We start from the raw sequence: 13,603 nt of genomic DNA on the forward strand, positions 1-13,603 counted from the left end.
AAGACTATAGGGCCAAAGGAAATATCCTCCGATATCAAAGAGAAAGAAGCTTTCTGAGAAACTTCTTTATGTTCTGTGAAATCATCTCACAGAGTTACAGCTTTCCCCTCAAGAAGCCTTTCGCTAAGACAGTTCTTGTGGAATTGGCAAAGTGATATTTGGAAGCCCATAGAGGGCTATGGTGAAAAAGGAAATATCCTCAGATGAAATATGGAAAGAAGCTTTCTGAGAAACTGCTTAGTGTTCTGTTAATTCATCTCACAGAGTTACATCTGTATTTCTTGGATCTCTTTGCTAGCATATTTCTGTGAATCTGAGAACAGATATTTCGGATCCCTTTGAAGTCTATAGGGCCAACGGAAATATCCTCCGATAACAAAGTGAAAGAAGCTTTCTGAGAAACTTCTTTGTGTTCTGTGAAATCATCTCACAGAGTTACAGCTTTCCCCTCAAGAAGCCTTTCGCTAAGACAGTTCTTGTGGAATTGGCAAAGTGATATTTGGAAGCCCATAGAGGGCTATGGTGAAAAAGGAAATATCCTTAGATGATATCTGGAAAGAAGCTTTCTGAGAAACTGCTTAGAGTTCTGTTAATTCATCTCACAGAGTTACATCTGTATTTCGTGGATCTCTCTGCTAGCCTTATTTCTGTGGAATCTTTGAACAGATATTTCGGATCCCTTTGAAGACTATAGGGCCAAAGGAAATATCCTCCGATAACAAAGGGAAAGAAGCTTTCTGAGAAACTTCTTTGTGTTCTGTGATATCATCTCACAGAGTTACAGCTTTCCCCTCAAAAAGCCTTTCGCTAAGACAGTTCTTGTGGATTTGGCAAAGTGATATTTGGAAGCTCATAGAGGGCTATGGTGAAAAAGGAAATTTCCTCAGAAGAAATCTGGAAAGAAGCATTCTGAGAAACTGCTATATGATGTGTGACTTCCGCTCACAGAGTTACTTCTGTATTTCGTGGATCTCTTTGCTAGCCTTATTTCTGTGAAATCTGAGAACAGATATTTCGGATCCCTTTGAAGACTATAGGGCCAAAGGAAATATCCTCCGATAACAAAGAGAAAGAAGCTTTCTGAGAATCTTCTTTGTGTTCCGTGCAATCATCTCACAGAGTTACAGCTTTCCCCTCAAGAACCCTTTCGCTTAGACAGTACTTGTGGAATTGGCAAAGTGATATTTCGAAGCCCATAGAGGGCTATGGTGAAAAAGGAAATATACTCACATGAAATCTGGAAAAAGCTTCTGAGAAACTGCTATGTGATGTGTGACTTCCACTCTCAGAGTTACATCTGTATTTCGTGGATATCTTTGCTAACATTATTTCTGTGGAATCTGAGAACCGATATTTCGGATCTCTTTGAAGACTATAGGTCCTAAGGGAAATATCCTCCGATAACAAAGAGAAAGAAGCTTTCTGAGAAACTTCTTTGTGTTCTGTGAAATTATCTCACAGAGTTACAGCTTTCCCCTCAAGAAGCCTTTCGCTTAGATAGTTCTTGTGGAATTTGCAAAGTGATATTTGGAAGCCCATAGAGGGCTATAGTGAAAAAGGAAATATCGTCAGATGAAATCTGGAAAGAAGCTTTCTGAGAAACTGCTTAGTGTTCTGTTAATTCATCTCACAGAGTTACATCTGTATTTCGTGGATCTCCTTGCTAGCCTTATTTCTGTGGAATCTGAGAACAGATATTTCGGATCCCTTTGAAGTCTATAGGGCCAAAGGAAATATCCTGCGAATACAAAGTGAAAGAAGCTTTCTGAGAAATTTCTTTGTGTTCTGTGAAATTATCTCACAGAGTTACAGCTTTCCCCTCAAGAAGCCTTTCGCTAAGACATTTCTTGTGTAATTGGCAAAGTGATATTTGGAAGCCCATACAGGGCTATGGTGAATAAGGAAATATACTCACATGAAATCTGGAAAAAGCTTCTGAGAAACTGCTATGTGATGAGTGACTTCCACTCTCAGAGTTACACCTGTATTTCGTGGATCTCTTTGCTAGCCTTTTTTCTGCGGAATCTGAGAACTGATATTTCGGATCTCTTTGAAGACTATAGGTCCAAATGGAAATATCCTCCGATAACAAAGAGAAAGAAGCTTTCTGAGAAACTTCTTTGTGTTCTGTGAAATCATCTCACAGAGTTACAGCTTTCACCTCAAGAAGCCTTTCGCTAAGACAGTTCTTGTGGAATTGGCAAAGTGATATTTGGAAGCCCATAGAGGGCTATGGTGAAAAAGGAAATATCCTCAGATGTAATCTGGAAAGAAGCTTTCTGAGAAACTGATTAGTGTTCTGTTAATTCATCTCACAGAGTTACATCTGTATTTCGTGGATCTCTTTGCTAGTCCTATTTCTGTGGAATCTGAGAACAGATAATTCGTATCCCTTTGAAGACTATAGGGCCAACGGAAATATACTCCGATAACAAAGTGAAAGAAGCTTTCTGAGAAACTTCTTTGTGTTCTGTGAAATCATCTCACAGAGATAGAGCTTTCCCCTCAAGAAGCCATTCGCTAAGACAGTTCTTGTGGAATTGGCAAAGTGATATTTGGAAGCCCATAGAGGGCTATGGTGAAAAAGGAAATATCCTCAGATGAAATCTGGAAAGAAGCTTTCTGAGAAACTGCTTAGTGTTCTGTTAATTCACCTCACAGAGTTACATCTGTATTTCGTGGATGTCTTTGCTAGCCTTATTTCTGTGGAATCTGAGAACAGATATTTCGGATCCCTTTGAAGACTATGGGGCCAAAGGAAATATCCTCCGATAACAAAGAGAAAGAAGCTTTCTGAGAAACTTCTTTGTGTTCTGTGAAATCATCTCACAGAGTTACAGCTTTCCCCTCAAGAACCCTTTCGCTTAGACAGTTCTTGTGGAATTGGCAAAGTGATATTTGGAAACCCCTAGAGGGCTATGGTGAAAAAGGAAATATACTCACAAGATATCTGGAAAAAGCTTCTGAGAAACTGCTATGTGATGTGTGACTTCCACTCTCAGAGTTACATCTGTATTTCGTGGATCTCTTTGCTAGCCTTATTTTTGTGGAATCTGAGAACAGATATTTCCGATCCCTTAGAAGACTATAGGGCCAAAGGAAATATCCTCCGATATCAAAAAGAAAGAAGTTTTCTGAGAAAATTCTTTGTGTTCTGTGAAATCATCCAAAAGAGTTACAGCTTTCCGCTCAAGAAGCCCTTCTCTAAGACAGTTCTTGTGGAATTGGCAAAGTGATATTTGGAAAACCATTGAGGGCTATGGTGAAAAAGGAAATATCATCAGATGAAATCTGGAAAGAAGCTTTCTGAGAAAGTTCTTAGTGTTCTGTTAATTCATCTCACAGAGTTACATCTGTATTTCGTGGATCTCTTTGCTAGCCTTATTTCTGTGGAATCTGACAACAGATATTTCGGATCGCTTTGAAGACTATAGGGCCAAAGAAATATCCTCCGATAACAAAGAGAAAGAATCTTTCTGAGAAACTTCTTTGTGTTCTTTGATATCGTCTCACAGAGTTACAGCTTTCCCCTCAAAAAGCCTTTCGCTAAGACAGTTCTTGTGGAATTGGCAAAGTGATATTTGGAAGCCCATAGAGGGCTACGGTGAAAAAGGAAATATCCTCAGAAGAAATCTGGAAAGAAGCATGCTGAGAAACTGCTATGTGATATGTGACTTCCGCTCACAGAGTTACATCTGTATTTCGTGGATCTCTTTGGTAGCCTTTTTTCTGTGGAATCTGAGAACAGATATTTCGGATCTCTTTCAAGACTATAGGTCCAAATGGAAATATCCTCCGATAACAAAGAGAAAGAAGCTTTCTGAGAAACTTCTTTGTGTTCTGTGAAATCATCTCACAGAGTTACAGCTTTCCCCTAAAGAAGCCTTTCGCTTAGATAGTTCTTGTGGAATTTGCAAAGTGATATTTGGAAGCCCATAGGGGGCTATGGTGAAAAAGGAAATATCGTCAGATGAAATCTGGAGAGAAGCTTTCTGAGAAACTGCTTAGTGTTCTGTTAATTCATCTCACAGAGTTACATCTGTATTTCGTGGATCTCTTTGCTAGCCTTATTTATGTGGAATCTGAGAACAGATATTTCGGATCCCTTTGAAGACTATAGGGACAAAGGAAATATCCTCCGATAACAAAGAGAAAGCAGCTTTTTGAGAAATTTCTTTGTGTACTGTGAAATCATCTCACAGACTTAGAGCTTTCCCCTCAAGAAGCCTTTCGCTAAGACAGTTCTTGTGGAATTGGCAAAGTGATATTTGGAAGCCCATAGAGGGCTATGGTGAAAAAGGAAATATCCTCAGATGAAATCTGGAAAGAAGCTATCTGAGAAAGTTCTTAGTGTTCTGTTAACTCATCTCACAGAGTTACATTTGTATTTCGTGGATCTCCTTGCTAGCCTTATTTCTGTGGGATCTGAGAAGAGATATTTCGGATTCCTTTGAAGACTATAGGGCCGAAGGAAATATCCTCCGATAACAAAGAGAAAGAAGCTTTCTGAGAAACTTCTTTGTGTTCTGTGAAATCATCTCACAGAGTTACAGCTTTCCCCTCAAGCAGCTTTTCGCTAAGACAGTTCTTGTGGAATTGGCAAAGTGATATTTGGAAGCCCTTAGATGGCTATAGTGAAAAAGAAAATATCCTCAGATGAAATATGGAAAGAAGATTTCTGAGAAACTACTTAGTGTTCTATTAATTCATCTCACAGAGTTACATCTGTATTTCGTGCATCTCTTTGCTAGCCTTCTTTCTGTGGAATCTGAGAACAGATATTTTGGATCCCTTTGAAGACTATAGGGCCGCAGTAAATATCCTGTGATAACAAAGAGAAAGATGCTTTCTGAGAAACTTCTTTGTGTTCTGTGAAATCATCTCACAGAGTTACAGCTTTCCCCTCAAGAAGCCTTTCGCTAAGCCAGTTCTTGTGGAATTGGCAAAGTGATATTTGGAAGCCCATAGAGGTCTATAGTGAAAAAGAAAATATCCTCAGATGAAATCTGGAGAGAAGCTTTCTGAGAAACTGCTTAGTGTTCTGTTAATTCATCTCACAGAGTTACATGTGTATTTCGTGGATCTCTTTGCTCGCCTTATTTCTGTGGAATCTGAGAACAGATATTTCGGATCCCTTCGAAGACTATAGGGCCAAAGGAAATATCCTCCGATAACAAAGAGAAAGAAGCTTTCTGAGAAACTTCTTTGTGTTCTGTGAAATCATCTCACAGATTTCCAACTTTCCCCTCAAGAAGCCTTTCGCTAAGACAGTTCTTGTGGAACTGGCAAAGTGATATTTGGAAGCCCATAGAGGGCTATGGTGAAAATGGAAATATCCTCAGATGAAACCTAGACAGAAGCTTTCTGAGAAACTGCTTAGTGTTCTGTTAATTCATCTCACAGAGTTACATCTGTATTTCGTGGATCTCTTTTCTAGCCTTATTTCTGTGGAATCTGAGAACAGAAATTTCGGATCCCCTTGAAGACTATAGGGGCAAAGAAATATCCTCCGATAACAAAGAGAAAGAAGCTTTCTGAGAAACTTCTTTGTGTTCTGTGATATCATCTCACAGAGTTACAGCTTTCCCCTCAAAAAGCCTTTCGCTAAGACAGTTCTTGTGGAATTGGCAAAGTGATATTTGGAAGCCCATAGAGGGCTATGGTGAAAAAGGAAATATCCTCAGAAGAAATCTGGAAAGAAACATTCTTAGAAACTGCTATGTGATGTGTGAATTCCGCTCACAGAGTTACGTCTGTATTTCGTGGATCTCTTTCCAAGCCCTATTTCTGTGAAATCTGAGAACTGATATTTCGGATCCCTTTGAAGAATGTAGGGCCAAAGGAAATATCTTCCGATAACAAAGAGAAAGAAGCTTTCTGAGAAACTTCTTTGTGTTCTGTGAAATCATCTCACAGAATTACAGCTTTCCCCTCAAGAACCCTTTCGCTTAGACAGTACTTGTGGAATTGGCAAAGTGATATTTGGAAGCCCACAGAGGGCTATGGTGAAAAAGGAAATATCCTCACATGAAATCTGGAAAAAGCTTCTGAGAAACTGACATGTGATGTGTGACTTCCACTCTCAGAGTTACGTCTGTATTTCTTGGTCTCTTTGCTATCCTTATTTCTGTGGAATCTGAGAACAGATATTTCGGATCTCTTTGAAGACTATAGGTCCAGATGGAAATATCCTCCGATAACAAAGAGAAAGAAGCTTTCTGAGAAACTTCTTTGTGTTCTGTGAAATCATCTCACAGAGTTACAGCTTTCCCCTCAAGAAGCCTTTCGCTTAGACAGTTCTTGTGGAATTTGCAAAGTGATATTTGGAAGCCCGTAGAGGGTACGGTGAAAAAGGATATATCGTCAGATGAAATCTGGAAAGAAGCTTTCTGAGAAACTGCTTAGTGTTCTGTTAATTCATCTCACAGAGTTACATCTGTATTTCGTGGATCTCTTTGCTAGCATAGTTCTGTGAATCTGAGAACAGATATTCCGGATCCCTTTGAAGTCTATAGGGCCAAAGGAAATATCCTCCGATAACAAAGTGAAAGAAGCTTTCTGAGAAACGTCTTTGTGTTCAGTGAAATCATCTCACAGAGTTACAGCTTTCCCCTCAAGAAGCCTTTCGCTAAGACAGTTCTTGTGGAATTGGCAAAGTGATATTTGGAAGCCCATAGAGGGCTATGGTGAAAAAGGAAATATCCTCAGATGAAATCTGGAAAGAAGCTTTCTGAGAAAGTTCTTAGTTTTCTGTTAATTCATCTCACAGAGTTACATCTGTATTTCGTGGATCTCTTTGCTAGCCTTATTTCTGTGGAATCTGAGAACAGATATTTCGGATCCCTTTGAAGACTATAGGGCCAAAGGAAATATCCTCCGATAACAAAGAGAAAGAAGCTTTCTGAGAAACTTCTTTGTATTCTGTGAAATCATCCAAAAGAGTTACAGCTTTCCCCTCAAGAAGCCTTTCGCTAAGACAGTTCTTGTGGAATTGGCAAAGTGATATTTGGAAGCCCATAGAGGGCTATAGTGAAAAAGAAAGTATACTCAGATGAAATATGGAAAGAAGCTTTCTGAGAAACTGCTTAGTGTTCTCTTAATTCATCTCACAGAGTTACATCTGTATTTCGTGGATCTCTTTGCTAGCATAGTTTTGTTAATCTGAGAACAGATATTTCGGATCCCTTTGAAGTCTATAGGGCCAAAGGAAATATCCTCCGATACAAAGTGAAAGAAGCTTTCTGAGAAACTTCTTTGTGTTCTGTGAAATCATCTCACAGAGTTACAGCTTTCCCCTCAAGAAGCCTTTCGCTAAGACAGTTCTTGTGGAATTGGCAAAGTGATATTTGGAAGCCCATAGAGGGCTATGGTGAAAAAGGAAATATCCTCAGATGAAATCTGGAAAGAAGCTTTCTGAGAAACTGCTGAGTGTTCTGTTAATTCACCTCACAGAGTTACATCTGTATGTCGTGGATCTCTTTGCTAGCCTTATTTCTGTGGAATCTGAGAACAGATATGTCGGATCCCTTTGAAGACTACAGGGCCAAAGGAAATATCCTCCGATAACAAAGAGAAAGAAGCTTTCTGAGAAACTTCTTTGTGTTCTGTGAAATCACCTCACAGAGTTACAGCTTTCCCCTCGAGAAGCCTTTCGCTAAGACAGTTCTTGTGGAATTGGCAAAGTGATATTTGGAAGCCCTTAGAGGGCTATGGTGAAAAAGGAAATATCCTCAGATGAAATCTGGAAAGAAGCTTTCTGAGAAACTGCTTAGTGTTCTGTTAATTCATCTCACAGAGTTACATCTGTATTTCGTGGATCTCTTTGCTAGCCTTATTTCTGTGGAATCTGAGAACAGATATTTCGGATTCCTATGAACACTATAGGGCCAAAGGAAATATCCTCCGATATCAAAGAGAAAGAACCTTTCTAAGAAACTTCTTTGTGTTCTGTGAAATCATCTCACAGAGTTAAAGCTTTCCCCTCAAGAAGCCTTTCGCTAAGACAGTTCTTGCGGAATTGGCAAAGTGATATTTGGAAGCCCATAGAGGGCTACGGTGAAAAAGGAAATATCCTCAGATGAAATCTGGAAGGAAGCTTTCTTAGAAACTGCTTAAGGTTCTGTTAATTCATCTCACAGAGTTACATCTGTATTTCGTGGATTTCTTTGCTAGCCTTATTTCTGTGGAATCTGAGAACAGATATTTCGGATCCTTTGAAGACTATAGGGCCAATGGAAATATCCTCCGATAACAAAGAGAAAGAAGCTTTCTGAGAAACTTCTTTTTGTTCTGTGAAATCATCTCACAGAGTTACAGCTTTCCCCTCAAGAAGCCTTTCGCTAAGACAGTTCTTGGGGAATTGGCAAAGTGATATTTGGAAGCCCATAGAGGGCTACGGTGAAAAAGGAAATATCCTCAGATGAAATCTGGAAAGAAGATTTCTGAGAAGGTTCTTAGTGTTCTGTTAATTCATCTCACAGAGTTCCATGTGTATTTCGAGGATCTCTTTGCTAGCCTTATTTCTGTGTAATCTTAGAACAGATATTTCGGATCCCTTTGAAGACTATAGGGGCAAAGGAAATATCCTCCGATAACAAAGAGAAAGAAGCTTTCTGAGAAACTTCTTTGTGCTCTGTGATATCATCTCACAGAGATACAGCTTCCCCTCAAGAAGCCTTTCGCTAAGACAGTTCTTGTGGAATTGGCAAAGTGATATTTGGAAGCCCATAGAGGGCTATGGTGAAAAAGGAAATATCCTCAGATGAAATCTGGAAAGAAGCTTTCTGAGAAACTGCTTAGTGTTTTGTTAATTCATCTCACAGAGTTACATCTGTATTTCGTGGATCTCTTTGCTAGCCTTATTTCTGTGGAATCTGAGAACAGATATTTCGGATCCCTTTGACGACTATAGGGCCAAAGGAAATATACTCCGATAACAAAGAGAAAGTAGCTTTGTGAGAAATTTCTTTGTGTTCTGTGAAATCATCTCACAGAGTTACAGCTTTCCCCTCAAAAAGCCTTTCGCTAAGACAGTTCTTGTGGAATTGGGAAAGTGATATTTGGAAGCCCATAGAGGGCTATGGTGAAAAAGGAAATATCCTCAGATGAAATCTGGAAAGAAGCTTTCTGAGAAACTGCTTCGTGTTCTGTTAATTCATCTCACAGAGTTACATCTGTATTTCGTGTATCTCTTTGCTAGCCTTATTTCTGTGGAATCTGAGAACAGATATTTCGGATCCCTTTGAAGACTACAGGGCCAAAGGAAATATCCTCCGATAACAAAGAGAAAGAAGCTTTCTGAGAAACTTCTTTGTGTTCTGTGAAATCATCTCACAGAGTTACAGCTTTCCCCTCAAGAAGCCTTTCGCTAAGACAGTTCTTGTGTAAGTGGCAAGGTGATATTTGGAAGCCCCTAGAGGGCTATGGTGGAAAAGGAAATATCCTCAGATGAAATCTGGAAAGAAGCTTTCTGAGAAACTGCTTAGTGTTCTGTTAAGTCATCTCACAGAGTTACATCTGTATTTCGTGGATCTCTTTGCTAGCCTTATTTCTGTGGAATCTGAGAACAGATATTTCGGATCCCTTTGAAGACTATAGGGCCGAAGGAAATATCCTCCGATAACAAAGAGAAAGAAGCTTTCTGAGAAACCTCTTTGTGTTCTGTGAAATCATCTCACAGAGTTACAGCTTTCCCCTCAAGAAGCCTTTCGCTAAGACAGTTCTTGTGGAATTGGCAAAGTGATATTTGGAAGCCCATAGAGGGCTATAGTGAAAAAGAAAATATCCTCAGATGAAATATGGAAAGAAGCTTTCTGAGAAACTGCTTAGTGTTCTCTTAATTCATCTCACAGAGTTACATCTGTATTTCGTGGATGTCTTTGCTAGCATAGTTCTGTGAATCTGAGAACAGATATTTCGGATCCCTTTGAAGACTATAGGGCCAAAGGAAATATCCTGCGATAACAAAGAGAAATAAGCTTTCTGAGAAACTTCTTTGTGTTCTGTGAAATCATCTCACAGAGTTAGAGCTTTCCCCTCAAGAAGCCTTTCGCTAAGACAGTTCTTGTGGAATTGGCAGAGTGATATTTGGGAGCCCCTAGAGGGCTATGGTGAAAAAGGAAATATCCTCAGATGAAATCTGGAAAGAAGCTTTCTGAGAAACTGCTTAGTGTTCTGTTAAGTCATCTCACGGAGTTACATCTGTATTTCGTGGATCTCTTTGCTAGCCTTATTTCTGTGGAATCTGAGAACAGATATTTCGGATCCCTTTGAAGACTATAGGGCCGAAGGAAATATCCTCCGATAACAAAGAGAAAGAAGCTTTCAGAGAAACTTCTTTGTGTTCTGTGAAATCATCTCACAGAGTTACAGCTTTCCCCTCAAGAAGCCTTTCGCTAAGACAGTTCTTGTGGAATTGGCAAAGTGATATTTGGAATCCCATAGAGGGCTATAGTGAAAAAGAAAATATCCTCAGAAGAAATCTGGAAAGAAGCTTTCTGAGAAACTGCTTAGAGTTCTGTTAATTCATCTCACAGAGTTACATCTGTATTTCGTGGATCTCTTTGCTAGCATAGTTCTGTGAATCTGAGAACAGATATTTCGGATCCCTTTGAAGTCTATAGGGACAAAGGAAATATCCTCCGATAACAAAGAGAAAGAAGCTTTCTGAGAAACTTCTTTGTGTTCTGTGAAATCATCTCACAGAGTTAGAGCTTTCCTCTCAAGAAGCCTTTCGCTAAGACAGTTCTTGTGGAATTGGCAAAGTGATATTTCGAAGCCCATAGAGGGCTTTGGTGAAAAAGGAACTATCCTCAGATGAAATCTGGAAAGAAGCTTTCTGAGAAACTGCTTAGTGTTCTGTTAATTCATCTCACAGAGTTACATCTGTATTTCGTGGATCTCTTTGCTAGCCTTATTTCTGTGGAATCTGAGAACAGATATTTCGGATCCCTTTGAAGACTATAGGGCCAAAGGAAATATCCTCTGGAAACATAGAGAAAGAAGCTTTCTGAGAAACTTCTTTGTGTTCTGTGAAATCATCTCACAGAGTTACAGCTTTCCCCTCAAGAAGCCTTTCGCTAAGACAGTTCTTGTGGAATTGGCAAAGTGATATTTGGAAGCCCATAGAGGGCTATGGTAAAAAAGGAAATATCCTCAGATGAAATCTGGAAAGAAGCTTTCTGAGAAACTGCTTAGAGTTCTGTTAATTCATCTCACAGAGTTACATCTGTATTTCGTGGATCTCTTTGCTAGCATAGTTCTGTGAATCTGAGAACAGATATTTCGGATCCCTTTGAAGACTATAGGGACAAAGGAAATATCCTCCGATAACAAAGAGAAAGAAGCTTTCTGAGAAACTTCTTTGTGTTATGTGAAATCACCCAAAAGAGTTACAGCTTTCCCCTCAAGAAGCCTTTCGCTAAGACAGTTCTTGTGGAATTGGCAAAGTGATATTTGGAAGCCCATAGAGGGCTATGGTGAAAAAGGAAATATCCTCAGATGAAATCTGGAAAGAAGCTTTCTGAGAAAGTTCTTAGTTTTCTGTTAATTCATCTCACAGAGTTACATCTGTATTTCGTGGATCTCTTTGCTAGCCTTATTTCTGTGGAATCTGAGAACAGATATTTCGGATCCCTTTGAAGACTATAGGGCCAAAGGAAATATCCTCCGATAACAAAGAGAAAGAAGCTTTCTGAGAAACTTCTTTGTGTTCTGTGAAATCATCCAAAAGAGTTACAGCTTTCCCCTCAAGAAGCCTTTCGCTAAGACAGTTCTTGTGGAATTGGCAAAGTGATATTTGGAAGCCCATAGAGGGCTATAGTGAAAAAGAAAGTATACTCAGATGAAATATGGAAAGAAGCTTTCTGAGAAACTGCTTAGTGTTCTCTTAATTCATCTCACAGAGTTACATCTGTATTTCGTGGATCTCTTTGCTAGCATAGTTTTGTTAATCTGAGAACAGATATTTCGGATCCCTTTGAAGTCTATAGGGCCAAAGGAAATATCCTCCGATACAAAGTGAAAGAAGCTTTCTGAGAAACTTCTTTGTGTTCTGTGAAATCATCTCACAGAGTTACAGCTTTCCCCTCAAGAAGCCTTTCGCTAAGACAGTTCTTGTGGAATTGGCAAAGTGATATTTGGAAGCCCATAGAGGGCTATGGTGAAAAAGGAAATATCCTCAGATGAAATCTGGAAAGAAGCTTTCTGAGAAACTGCTGAGTGTTCTGTTAATTCACCTCACAGAGTTACATCTGTATGTCGTGGATCTCTTTGCTAGCCTTATTTCTGTGGAATCTGAGAACAGATATGTCGGATCCCTTTGAAGACTACAGGGCCAAAGGAAATATCCTCCGATAACAAAGAGAAAGAAGCTTTCTGAGAAACTTCTTTGTGTTCTGTGAAATCATCTCACAGAGTTACAGCTTTCCCCTCAAGAAGCCTTTCGCTAAGACAGTTCTTGTGGAATTGGCAAAGTGATATTTGGAAGCCCATAGAGGGCTATGGTGAAAAAGGAAATATCCTCAGATGAAATCTGGAAAGAAGCTTTCTGAGAAACTGCTTAGTGTTCTGTTAATTCATCTCACAGAGTTACATCTGTATTTCGTGGATCTCTTTGCTAGCCTTATTTCTGTGGAATCTGAGAACAGATATTTCGGATTCCTATGAACACTATAGGGCCAAAGGAAATATCCTCCGATATCAAAGAGAAAGAACCTTTCTAAGAAACTTCTTTGTGTTCTGTGAAATCATCTCACAGAGTTAAAGCTTTCCCCTCAAGAAGCCTTTCGCTAAGACAGTTCTTGCGGAATTGGCAAAGTGATATTTGGAAGCCCATAGAGGGCTACGGTGAAAAAGGAAATATCCTCAGATGAAATCTGGAAGGAAGCTTTCTTAGAAACTGCTTAAGGTTCTGTTAATTCATCTCACAGAGTTACATCTGTATTTCGTGGATTTCTTTGCTAGCCTTATTTCTGTGGAATCTGAGAACAGATATTTCGGATCCTTTGAAGACTATAGGGCCAATGGAAATATCCTCCGATAACAAAGAGAAAGAAGCTTTCTGAGAAACTTCTTTTTGTTCTGTGAAATCATCTCACAGAGTTACAGCTTTCCCCTCAAGAAGCCTTTCGCTAAGACAGTTCTTGGGGAATTGGCAAAGTGATATTTGGAAGCCCATAGAGGGCTACGGTGAAAAAGGAAATATCCTCAGATGAAATCTGGAAAGAAGATTTCTGAGAAGGTTCTTAGTGTTCTGTTAATTCATCTCACAGAGTTCCATGTGTATTTCGAGGATCTCTTTGCTAGCCTTATTTCTGTGTAATCTTAGAACAGATATTTCGGATCCCTTTGAAGACTATAGGGGCAAAGGAAATATCCTCCGATAACAAAGAGAAAGAAGCTTTCTGAGAAACTTCTTTGTGCTCTGTGATATCATCTCACAGAGATACAGCTTCCCCTCAAGAAGCCTTTCGCTAAGACAGTTCTTGTGGATTTGGCAAAGTGATATTTGGAAGCCCATAGAGGGCTATGGTGAAAAAGGAAATATCCTCAGATGAAATCTGGAAAGAAGCTTTCTGAGAAACTGCTTAGTGTTCTGTTAATT

Source organism: Macaca mulatta, chromosome X, assembly GCF_049350105.2.
Source record: "Macaca mulatta isolate MMU2019108-1 chromosome X, T2T-MMU8v2.0, whole genome shotgun sequence".
Classification (NCBI taxonomy): Eukaryota; Metazoa; Chordata; class Mammalia; order Primates; family Cercopithecidae; genus Macaca; species Macaca mulatta.